Source organism: Coregonus clupeaformis, chromosome 12, assembly GCF_020615455.1.
Source record: "Coregonus clupeaformis isolate EN_2021a chromosome 12, ASM2061545v1, whole genome shotgun sequence".
In the NCBI taxonomy this organism is placed as follows: domain Eukaryota; kingdom Metazoa; phylum Chordata; class Actinopteri; order Salmoniformes; family Salmonidae; genus Coregonus; species Coregonus clupeaformis.
Window position 1 is genome coordinate 56245506 of NC_059203.1, and position 11983 is coordinate 56257488.

Below are 11983 nucleotides of genomic sequence, written 5' to 3' on the forward strand. Positions count from 1 at the left end.
CACAAAACAAATTTTTCTTAACTGCCCATACAGTACACTGACCAGGTGAATCCAGGTGAAAGCTATGATCCCTTATTGATGTAACTTGTTAAATCCACTTAAAATCAGTGTAGATGAAGGGGAGGAGACTGGTTAAAGAAGGATTTCTAAGCCTTGAGACAATTGAGACTTGGATTGTGTATGTGTGCGCCATTCAGAGGGTGAATGGGCAAGACAAAAGATTTAAGTGCCTTTGAACTGGGTTTTTCACACTCAACAGTTTCACGTGTATCAAGAATGGTCCACCACCCAAAGGACATCCAGCCAACTTGACACAACTGTGGAAAGCATTGGAGTCAACATGGGTCAGCATCCCTGTGGAATGCTTTCGACACATTGTAGAGTCCATGCCCTGAAAAAATGAGGCTGTTCTGAGGGCAAAAGGGGGGAGGGGGTGCAACTCAATATTAGGAAAGTGTTCCTAATGTTTGGAATACTCAGTGTATAGTTTGTCCCTATAGAACTCACACACACACACACAGACAGACATTCATTCCTCAACCACTTTCGTCTTCTGAATCACTGTCCTCCGATTCACTGTCCTCCTCTACATCTGTGCTGACCGAGCCATCACCAGCCAACATTGAAAATGCTTGCTGGAGCTTTAATGTGTTCTGCATTTTATTTCGGGGCAGCACAGAGGCACCCACAATAGAAAGAGCACTCCAGGACAAGCCTATGGATTGTGGCCAGCAGACAGTGAGTCTTCTTAGTCTGCAGACTTTCCAAAATTGCTGCACAGTGTTGAAGAGACCAGCGTACAATCCGGTATCTCTTCTCCATGGCCTTCAACCTTTTCTCCAGGCTGAAATGTGAAAATGTATGTTAAAGGGTTTAAAACCTATATTGACCCGCCACCATACAGCGGGACAAATATGATGGAGACAACATCCTAAAAGCGATTTACTTTTCAAGCTGAGTAGTCAACTGAGCGTTCCTATCATCGGTGATTGACGGGGACATCATGTCAGACCTAGAACATATTATACAAATATATAAGTGAAATTATAACAGTATGAAAGCATCTCAACATAAAACTAACCAGTTACAAAGGCAAAACCCATTTCAGTGTAGATTTGAGTGTAGAGTGGATTATGCAGGGGATGGGGGAACTCATGTTTCTGAGATATGTAGTGAAAAGGGGCAGGTGACAGCAGGAGGTGGTGATAAGAGTATAAAGTAACAGGGAGTAGCTGTGGAGATCCAAGAGATTGTGGGACCAGGACACAGCAGGGTATAGGAACGTGGCAGTCATGACTGGTAGGGCTAAGCCAGGCAGAAAGGGGTGTTTAGAGATGAGATAAAACCTTAGGTCAGAGATGTAGCAACGACTTACATGACTCGCTGTTGCTCTGCGAGAGTTTCCACGTATCTCTCCTGCCACGTAAGGAACAACGTCCTCTTGTCTGTGAGGGTCTCCTTTATCTGACAGGTCCAAACTTGCAGAATATTGCAGAACAAAATAAACCACACTGGCAGTTGTGCTGAGTTCTACATGTGCAATGCTCACAAGTTAGTGAAAAATATCTTGTTAGGAATTTTACTAAAATATCAAATTGTCAGTGAAACCACAGCAAGGATTTCATCATCAAATCAATCAAATGTATTTTATAAAGCCCTTTTTACATCAGCAGTTGTAAAACAGCATCACAAAATGCTTTACAGATACCCTGCCTAAAACCCCAAAGAGCAAGCAATGCAGAGACAGAAGCACAATACAAGCGGTACATGGTGTGCATGCTTGTCAGACTGATTGATAATCAGAACAGGATAGAGCACACAAAGAAACTTTCAAACATTCATAGATGACCATCAGGGTCAGGTAAAGACCATAATGGATACAGAGGGTGCAAACACTTCAGGACTCTAGGGTCAGATGGCTTTCATGTTTTAGGAAGTCAAGGTTTATGGGTGGGGTGTGTTGTGGGGGCTAGTACCTTTCTGTTCACCTTCCCACCCATGGGCCAGACTACATTCAATCATAAGACTGACAGAAGAGAGAAGTCTTCAGTCCAGACTTGAAGTTGAGACTGATTCTCTCACATCGGCAAATAATTCCATAAAGAGGAGCTCTGTAGGAGAAAGCCTCGACTCCAGCTACTGAAGTCCTGCTTCCAATTCATCTGATTGAATTTGCAGAAAAGGATCATTACATATTAACAACAATTATGAGCAAAACACATGGAATCTAACCTGGAATGCTGTTTAGTAGCACCATCAACTCGTCCTTTGCATCAGTTTCCTCCTTCAGGACCTTCTGCCGACGGAGTTGTATTGCTGGAGCTATAACATATAAAGGTGAACATACATTTCATAGATTGTTTAAAATACATCAGCGTTTTTTTTTTTGGCAAAATTATATCAACACAATCTGAACATCTCAATACTTAACTGATTTCCAGTTCTACATTCATACCTTGCTTCTCCCTGACCCTGGCTGCGCAGTAGAGGAGGGGATCGGTGAGGGTGTGAGGAGGGCAACACGATGAGATGGTGTCATCTCTTTTGTGATCTTCCCAAATGTTCTAAGGTAGGACCACAACCTCTCCATCTGTTCTCCTTCAGCAAGCCCACTACCAGTCACATACCTGGTACCGTCAGTGACCTGAAATGTAAAGTACAATCAGAAACCATAATGAGCATTACAATGGGTGATGATGATTCATTAAGGGACTAGGACAAATTACAACTAGCTGTTTCTTAATATTGTTAGGGCAACTACAAATAATTGGTGTTTAACAGAATAAATGATAAAGAAAAAATTGTATTCATTACCTGACAGTCAGCATCATGAGCATAGGCATGAAAGGCTGGCACTGCAAATGTGGTGTCCACCATTAGATCAGGACTGTTTTTCTAAATGTCAAAATAATTTAGTGTAGGAGCAGTTCTTTTGTGCATTTTTGTGTAAAATATTACTTAGGATTACAAAGCAGGTATGGAGCAAATTGTTTCAAGCTATTCATAAAACCGTATCAAGCGATTCATGAATCTCTTACTACAGGGTGGTGGTTAAATATTAAATACATTATCTAATGTATTATAATAGCTAACATTATCAATTTTACCTGTAAATGAGGCTTCAGCTGGCATGCAATGTCATAGTGAAGAAACATTGTGATGTTTGGTCCCTGCATTGCTTTCAGGTCCCCCAGCAGGAACACAGCATTTGCAAGCCTGAAATGACAGTTCAACATCAGTCATCGTAGCCAATGTTATATATAACTAAAATACATCAGCTATACATCAACTACACATCTGAAGCATCCTTCCATCCATCCATCCATCCACATGCATCCATCGACATACTTCTCTCCTCTCTTCAGGTTCAGGAACTTCAGCGGATGCTCGTGCCTGCACGCCATCCCAAAAACAGCAGTTATGTCCAGTTTCTGAGTTTTGGGTTTGGATCGCAGCGCATCCCGGCTTGAAAAACGAAGTGAAAAAAGTCACATTCACTAAGCAGTTCATGTTTCATCCAATCTGTTCAACTTCAAAAAAATAAATATGGACAGAATAGTCCAATAATAGAGTCGCATCACCAAGAATAAATGGCTTCTCCTGATTTCAATAAAACCTTTTAACTTCTCCAACATTAGCCCAGCTGTTGGTTATACACACAAACACACGTCTCACAAGTCACACAGAAGAGGGCTAGTGAAACTAACTGATTGTGAGATACATCCCATTCTTCCAAATCCAGTATACCTCAGTTGGTGTGTCTGATGCTCCTCCTACAAAGCAGTCGACTTTGTCTTGGTCACAAAAGAACCGCCAAGCATGTTTTGGACCCTAAATGCTGGTCCCAGACAATCTTTTTCTGGGAATCCCAAATAGGGCATCAGCTGAAATAGTTTGATGACTGTTTTCCTTTAAAACAATGATGCAAATAATTAATTATACAAAATGATTAGGGATACAGGAAATTGACATTTGCAAGGGTATTACATAAACCCTTTTGCTCTTTGGGAAGCATAGGTAATTTACACTGTAGTTTCTTCGTGAATGTATCTGTAATCGGTAGTATCCACTAAGCAGATGATTGGTCCACCTAGCTTTACCAGAGCCCCGTTATCCAGCATGTTGTGGATCCAGACAGGCCTCCATGGCAACCGTAGCGGCCTCGGTGGCAAAGCCACCCACAAAACTTTGCCCTGTCTGGCAATCCCGTACTTTACCTGTTTCCGCCTCCCACGACTTGGAAGAGAGGGGGGGTTTGAGAGGCTTGCAATGGTATTGCCACATAACATCACTACTGTTTGGCAAGGCAATGATAGAATATATATAAGAAAGACAACTGAGGTTGGATATATTTCCCCTTATAAATTATGAACAACACTGAATTCAAATAAGAATCCTAGCTTACTGAGACTTTATAGTTGTTCCTTGATTGTTGTCATTGACATACCTGTGGACAGAGAGGACACTTTGTTCCGTCCGAGGTCAGTAGCGCCAACTTCCTGGCAGTCTCTCGTTCAAACTGCCAGTGTTTGAACTCCTCAAATGACTCATTTGTGAGCTTCCGGTAGAGCTCAACTGTCTGGAGATAGAAAATAAAATAAAAACTAATCCTCATAGTAAAAAACACTTACATGTATGGTTTGATTTCTAATTTAAAATACAATAACTACCTTCCAGCATGCATTGGATTTATGGAAAGGTAATCCCCCTCAAAGACATCCCACACTCCAGCTGCAGGGCTGCAAACTGGCGCAGGAGGTCCACTGAAATTGCTGTTTGCGGCAGATGGGGGGTGGCAGGCCAGAGTCTGTGGCGGATCAGAGTGACAGGTTCCAGCTCACAGCTGCAAAACTGCAGCAAAGGCGTCATGAGCTCTTCCTGAAATGAGGACATTCCGTTTCTTAGATTGCATTGCTAAACATTACATCCGATGTTGGTGAGATGCATCTCTTAAGAACTTTCGAAATGACTCCATATTTTCATCATAACAACAGAGTGAACAGGGTTATGGTAAACTAGATAAAATTAAATCAAAGTCAAAGTTGTCATTTGCGCAGGAACACAGCGTAGTGTGCACAATTCAATGAAATAAGTATATTAAGTACAGTAGTTGCCATAGCAGCAAAGAGTCAGTTCAGTTTTCATCAACAGTCTTATGGCTTGGAGGGAGAAACGGTCTCTGAGCATGGTGCTGCTACACTTGATGCTCTGATACAGTTTGCAAGATGGTAAAAGAGCCAGATGTCTTAGTTTCCAATTTTGATATAAGGCCTACCTCTAAAGTCAACAACAGTCAGAAGACGGTTGTACTGGCTGTGACAGTCATGGTCATCTTGTCTCCTCCACTCCCATCGTAGGCCCACCGGGACACATGGGATGAACTGCGCTGACTAAGACAGACACTGCAGGGATGTGGAGTAGCTCAACCCCTTCCAGGCCTCAACATCAGCTGCCTTCCTTTTTTTGTAAGCTGGTGGAGGAGGTGCATCACTGCAGCTGGGCACAACTTCTGCTGCTGAGGGAACCGGCTCTGTTCTCCCAGTCCTCCCTACAGAGTAGTGACAATTGTTACTGAGTGGACTAACCTGGTTAAATTAAGTACAACAGAACTGAACAGAGAAACTTTCTCACCAATCCAAGTTGATGGCAGGGGTGTACGTGCTATCACGCCTCTAGTCAGGTCTCTATAAACCAGCGTGGCTCTTTTTCTTCTAAATGATGGCATCTGTAAAGAAAAGCAAGACAATGACAACTAAGCTTGATTTATTCTAAATGATGTTATATTAATTGCATTTAAATGATCCGATACATAATTATCTATCATAATGCATGACTAGTGGAGTTTGCTTTCACTAAATTGTTTTCTTATAGGGAATCTAAAGACAGTTATGGGTAGGAAGCTGTGCTTCGCATGGACATTAAGTAGTCTGAAATGCCTCCAGACAGGTGATGACACATCTTTGGGCTTCAACAAGCATGGGACAGGAATATTTTCGGCATCTTGGCTAATGGATGATTATTGTTGGAATTGTTCTAATGTACAATCTAATACTTGCCTAGTCCAGTGGTTCTTAACCTTTTTTGGTCATATGAAATGAGTCTAAGTACCCACTTTGGATATTGGTTCCTGGTTATATGAATGGTGTAAGCATTGGCTTGAGAGAGTTTAAATCCATGCGAGAAAGTGTACTATTGCACAATTCGGGAATAATATTGATATTAAGACAGAGACAGGACACGCAGCCTAGCACCGAAAACAGGAAATGACACCATGCCATGGTTCCCGGGAAATTTGAGCCGAAAAGACTGCTAATACAACATTGCAAATCCTTTTAAATGGATTATATATTCAAATCGAATAGCATTCAAGACTATGGGTCATATTAGCGGCCTATCCCGGGGTAAAAACACTTTTTTAAATCCATTACATTAGCTTTTTAAATCACAGTTTAAAAAATAATACGATGAAGTACCTTTGACGAAGGGAAAGGACGTCAGAAGATCGTCTTCTAGTTTTAGTTACAGCACAATAAAAATGGTCATTACCGCCACCAACGTATACGGGGTGTAATAACAGCCGTGGTTGATGCTTTTTGCTTACTCGGAAATTACGATATGAAACGTTGATTTGAACCCTCTGACCAGCTAGTGGGTCAGGCGGCGCCACCACTGTCTGATTCATATCGCGTGATTTCTGATGATTGTTCTCGATTATATCGACTGATTGGTTCTGTATCGGCAACGCAAAACGGTCTGAGTGGCAACAAATCTGGCAAATTAGTTGATTCACTTTCCGTACACCCACTCTTTTCAACACACCCACTCGCCCATACTCCGGTCGCCATATTGGGCTGCAGCTACCTATACCTGCCCTGTCCAAAGAAAGGAAGAACCGAAAATGAAATCTAACACCATACAAGAGCAAGATAGCGTGTCCCACCTTGCCAATATCTCCATTCCGCAAGCAAGAATAAGCAAGACCTTGCAACAATAAGGCCGTGACCTCGGCGATTTTCCTTCTAAATAAAAGTTCCACACTGAAGATGGTGAAAAATAATACAAATGGTCGTAATTCGTAACATTTTATGAGGAAATGTTAACAGACTTTGTTTAACAATATGAACAAAGGAATAAAGTTAATCGCCTTTATAGCACAAATGTTATTATAGCATTGACATTAATGTTAACAGCATTAAAAGTCATGATTACCAGATAGTTATCATGGTAACAACAGTAACATAAATTACAAAACATTATTTAAAAATCCATTATAATAATAGTAATAACAATAGTAATAACAATATTAATAATATTATTATATTATAATTTTAATAATCAACTGTAGAAAACACTTAAATCCCATTGTTAATTAACCCATTTGTATTGCAATGTTCAGCACGTTTTTCATATTGGACATACTGTACTGTAGTACAGAATTTCCTGTACATTGTGTTGCAGTAAAAATGGGGTCCATTCTACTCAGGAGCACTTCTAGTTTCTGCTCATTTGGCAGCCCTTATAGAGTTGTCCATCAACTTAAATCCAATTTCTTTCATATTGGACATCATCACGTGATGATACTGGAAAATAATTATTTTATGTACTTTTCCAAGACTGGATTTGAAAGAATAATCATCTGTTGAATGCTATATGGTGCATGATTCTCAGAAATGTAATTTTGTCTTTCAGGAACTTAAAGCCTGGGACCTTTGAGACATAATGTTCCTCGCCAAGGACATTTGCTGAAATCACAAAGAGAACCAAGTGGAAGTTGTGTTGATCTTCTTGTAAATATATTGTTTGAATTCATAAGCATTACTTATGACATTTATATTAGCCAAAAGTTTGAAAGCATAGATTTTAGGCCAGTTATCAATGTACGACTTGTAATTCTAAATGTTATTTTGTGTTTAATTGTATTCATTTTTTGTGCTTTTGTACTTGTCTAATGACTCTTCCTTTTATGGGTGTTTCCCAGCAGTTTATGATTTGTTAGTATTTCGTATCAGTGATGGCTTCATGTTCAAGCCCCGTTCTACCACAGCTGATTCTACTAATTAGCTTATTAGTAGAGACATGTATGGTAGAATTGGGCTTGAACAAAGTCTTGCACACCCTGTAGGTCCTTAAGAGCAGGCACCAGCCCTGATTAATAAGTACTAGTTCCTAAGTCTGATTATTGTATAAATAGTTTAGTTATTGTTAATGATTTGTGTATTTCCAGGAGCTTGCTCAATTGTCTTAAAAGTGATTTTTCAGTCTTCAACATGGGCTTAAATGGGTTTCTGTTTCAAAGTAGCATCAAATAAAAACTAGCATTGACATTATGTCTGTTTCCATTTGTCATTATTTTGCATTCACGTTCATCAGCAACTCACTTAAGGAGCATAACCAGCTCTATGGATTGAATATCAGTTTTCTGTAACTTTTCCACAGATTAAGAGCCACTATAATAACATAAATTGTGTACAGTGCAATATGTATGTATACAGTGGCTTGGGAAAGTATTCACCCCCTTGGCATTTTTCCTATTTTGTTGCCTTACAACCTGGAATTAAAATTGATTTTTGGGGTGGTTTGTATCATTTGATTTACACAACATGCCTACCACTTTGAAGATGCAAAAATATTTGTTATTGTGAAACAAACAAGAAATAAGACAAAAAAACAGAAAACTTGAGCGTGCATAACTATTCATTGAGGTCTGGACTTTGACTAGGCCATTCCAAGACATTTAAATGTTTCCCCTTAAACCACTTGAGTGTTGCTTTAGCAGTATGCTTAGGGTCCTTGCCCTGCTGGAAGGTGAACCTCCGTCCCAGTCTCAAATCTCTGGAAGACTGAAACAGGTTTCCCTCAAGAATTTCTCTGTATTTAGCGCCATCCATCATTCCTTCAATTCTGACCAGTTTCCCAGTCCCTGCCAATGAAAAACATCCCCACAGCATGATGCTGCCACCACCATGCTTCACTGTGGGGATGGTGTTCTCGGGGTGATGAGAGGTGTTGGGTTTGCGCCAGACATAGCGTTTTCCTTGATGGGCAAAAAGCTCAATTTTAGTCTCATCTGACCAGAGTACCTTCTTCCATATGTTTGGGGAGTCTCCCACATGCCTTTTGGCGAACACCAAACGTGTTTCCTTATTTTTTTCTTTAAGCAATGGCTTTTTTCTGGCCACTCTCCCTTAAAGCCCAGCTCCGTGGAGTGTATGGCTTAAAGTGGTCCTATGGACAGTGTCACGATCGTCGGTGAGAGAGGAGGACCAAGGCGCAGCGTTGAAGGCGAACATATTTATTTAGAGAATGATCACACGATCAAAACAACAAAACGATGACGTGACAGTCAATGGTAATACACAAACCAAATACGAACATAGAAACATGCAACGGTGGCAGCTAGTATTCCGGAGACGACGAACGCCGAAGCCTGCCCGAGCAAGGAAGAGAGGCAGCCTCGGCCGAAACCGTGACAGAAGAAACCACCAAGACTTGACCAAGCAGGGTGTCCAGGAGCCATCGCCAGGGAGATCTCTAGCGATCTCCTTCGCCTCCTCGACTGGGTCAAGCCGAGTGAGGAAGAGAAGGGCTTGACATTGAGGCAGAAGGGCGAAAGGCTGGCGAGGGACATGGAGACCTGGTCCACGGGTAGGAGAGACGCCCAGAACATTTTTAGGGGGGGGGCTAACGCCGTGGACGACGGGCCAGCAGGAGACCGCGGCAGAGTGGCCCAGCGGATTGGCAGAGGAGGCCGCCAGGTTACGGGGGCCACTGGTCGAAGAGGGGGTGGAAGGTGTAGAGGCACGGCGAGAGGTACTGGGGTGTGTTATTCTGTCAAGGTAGATGTAGGTGGGTGTGGTGGTGGAATCAGGCGCAGGACGCAGAACGTTAGTCCAACAGACTTTAGTAGATATACACAAAAACAATCACGAATAAATGCCCTGAGGCGAAAACTCCGCACGTAGGCGAAAATAACGGGCGCACTAACAGGTGCGACAAAACACTCCAAACTATATGGAGAAATAGCTCAACCGAGCAAACAGTAGAATAACAGCCTACCGGCACGACAGTAAAACAATAACACACAACACTAGACAAACACAACGAGAACTTATAGGACACTAATTACACTAAACGATAACAGGTGTAACAACAATCAGACAAAAGCAAACGAACATAGAAACATGCAACGGTGGCAGCTAGTATTCCGGAGACAACGAACGCCGAAGCCTGCCCGAGCAAGGAAGAGAGGCAGCCTCGGCCGAAACCGTGACAGACAGATACTCCAATCTCCGCTGTGGAGCTTTGCAGGGTTTATCTTTGGTCTATTTATTGCCTCTCTGATTAATGACCTCCTTGCCTGGTCTGTGAGTTTTGGTGGGCGGCCCTCTCTTGGTTTGTTGTGGTGCCATATTCTTTCCATTTTTTAATAATGGATATAATGGTGCTCAGTGGGATGATCAAAGCTTTTGATATTTTTTTATAACCCAACCCTGATCTGTACTTCTCCACAACTTTGTCCCTGACCTGTTTGGAGATCTCCTTGGTTTTCATGGTGCCGCTTTCTTGGTGGTGCCCCTTGCTTAGTGGTGTTGCAGACTCTGGGGCCTTTCAGAACAGGTGTATATATACAGAGATCTGAAGGTAATTGGTTGCACCAGATGGCGTAGTAGTGCGGTCGTGTATTCTGTTGTGTCCTAGTGTAAATAGACAGTTTTTCTTATTTTTTTGTCTTTTTTCGTATATACAGTGGGGAAAAAAAGTATTTAGTCAGCCACCAATTGTGCAAGTTCTCCCCCTTAAAAAGATGAGAGAGGCCTGTAATTTTCATCATAGGTACACGTCAACTATGACAGACAAATTGAGAAAAAAAATCCTGAAAATCACATTGTAGGATTTTTAATGAATTTATTTGCAAATTATGGTGGAAAATAAGTATTTGGTCACCTACAAACAAGCAAGATTTCTGGCTCTCACAGACCTGTAACTTCTTCTTTAAGAGGCTCCTCTGTCCTCCACTCGTTACCCGTATTAATGGAAGCCATGTTTGAACTTGTTATCAGTATAAAAGACACCTCTCCACAACCTCAAACAGTCACACTCCAAACTCCACTATGGCCAAGACCAAAGAGCGTCAAAGGACACCAGAAACAACATTGTAGACCTGCACCAGGCTGGGAAGACTGAATCTGCAATAGGTAAGCAGCTTGGTTTGAAGAAATCAACTGTGGGAGCAATTATTAGGAAATGGAAGACATACAAGACCACTGATAATCTCCCTCGATCTGGGGCTCCACGCAAGATCTCACCCCGTGGGGTAAAAATGATCACAAGAACGGTGAGCAAAAATCCCAGAACCACACGGGGGGACCTAGTGAATGACCAGCAGAGAGCTGGGACCAAAGTAACAAAGCCTACCATTAGTAACACACTACGCCGCCAGGGGACTCAAATCCTGCAGTGCCAGACGTGTCCCCCTGCTTAAGCCAGTACATGTCCAGGCCCGTCTGAAGTTTGCTAGAGTGCATTTGGATGATCCAGAAGAGGATTGGGAGAATGTCATATGGTCAGATGAAACCAAAATAGAACTTTTTGGTAAAAACTCAACTCGTCGTGTTTGGAGGACAAAGAATGCTGAGTTGCATCCAAAGAACACCATACCTACTGTGAAGCATGGGGGTGGAAACATCATGCTTTGGGGCTGTTTTTCTGCAAAGGGAACAGGACGACTGATCCGTGTAAAGGAAATAATGAATGGGGCCATGTATCGTGAGATTTTGAGTGAAAACCTCCTTCCATCAGCAAGGGCATTGAAGATGAAACGTGGCTGGGTCTTTCAGCATGACAATGATCCCAAACACACCGCCCGGGCAACGAAGGAGTGGCTTCGTAAGAAGCATTTCAAGGTCCTGGAGTGGCCTAGCCAGTCTCCAGATCTCATCCCCATAGAAAATCTTTGGAGGGAGTTGAAAGTCCGTGTTGCCCA

At 42.1% G+C, this 11983-nt stretch overlaps 1 long non-coding RNA gene across 1 annotated transcript; it reads right to left on the bottom strand.

Moving 5' to 3' along the window:
* Positions 1–399: 399 nt before the first annotated feature.
* LOC121567078 lies at positions 400–6972 on the bottom strand. Its single transcript, XR_006661626.1, has 14 exons — positions 6474–6972; positions 5632–5725; positions 5276–5548; positions 4671–4878; positions 4448–4579; positions 3748–3909; positions 3349–3465; positions 3108–3216; positions 2815–2895; positions 2456–2644; positions 2233–2322; positions 1376–1478; positions 947–1012; positions 400–844 (listed from the first exon to the last, which is right to left on the bottom strand). It is a non-coding gene; the product is annotated as an uncharacterized LOC121567078 (long non-coding RNA).
* Positions 6973–11983: the final 5011 nt, after the last annotated feature.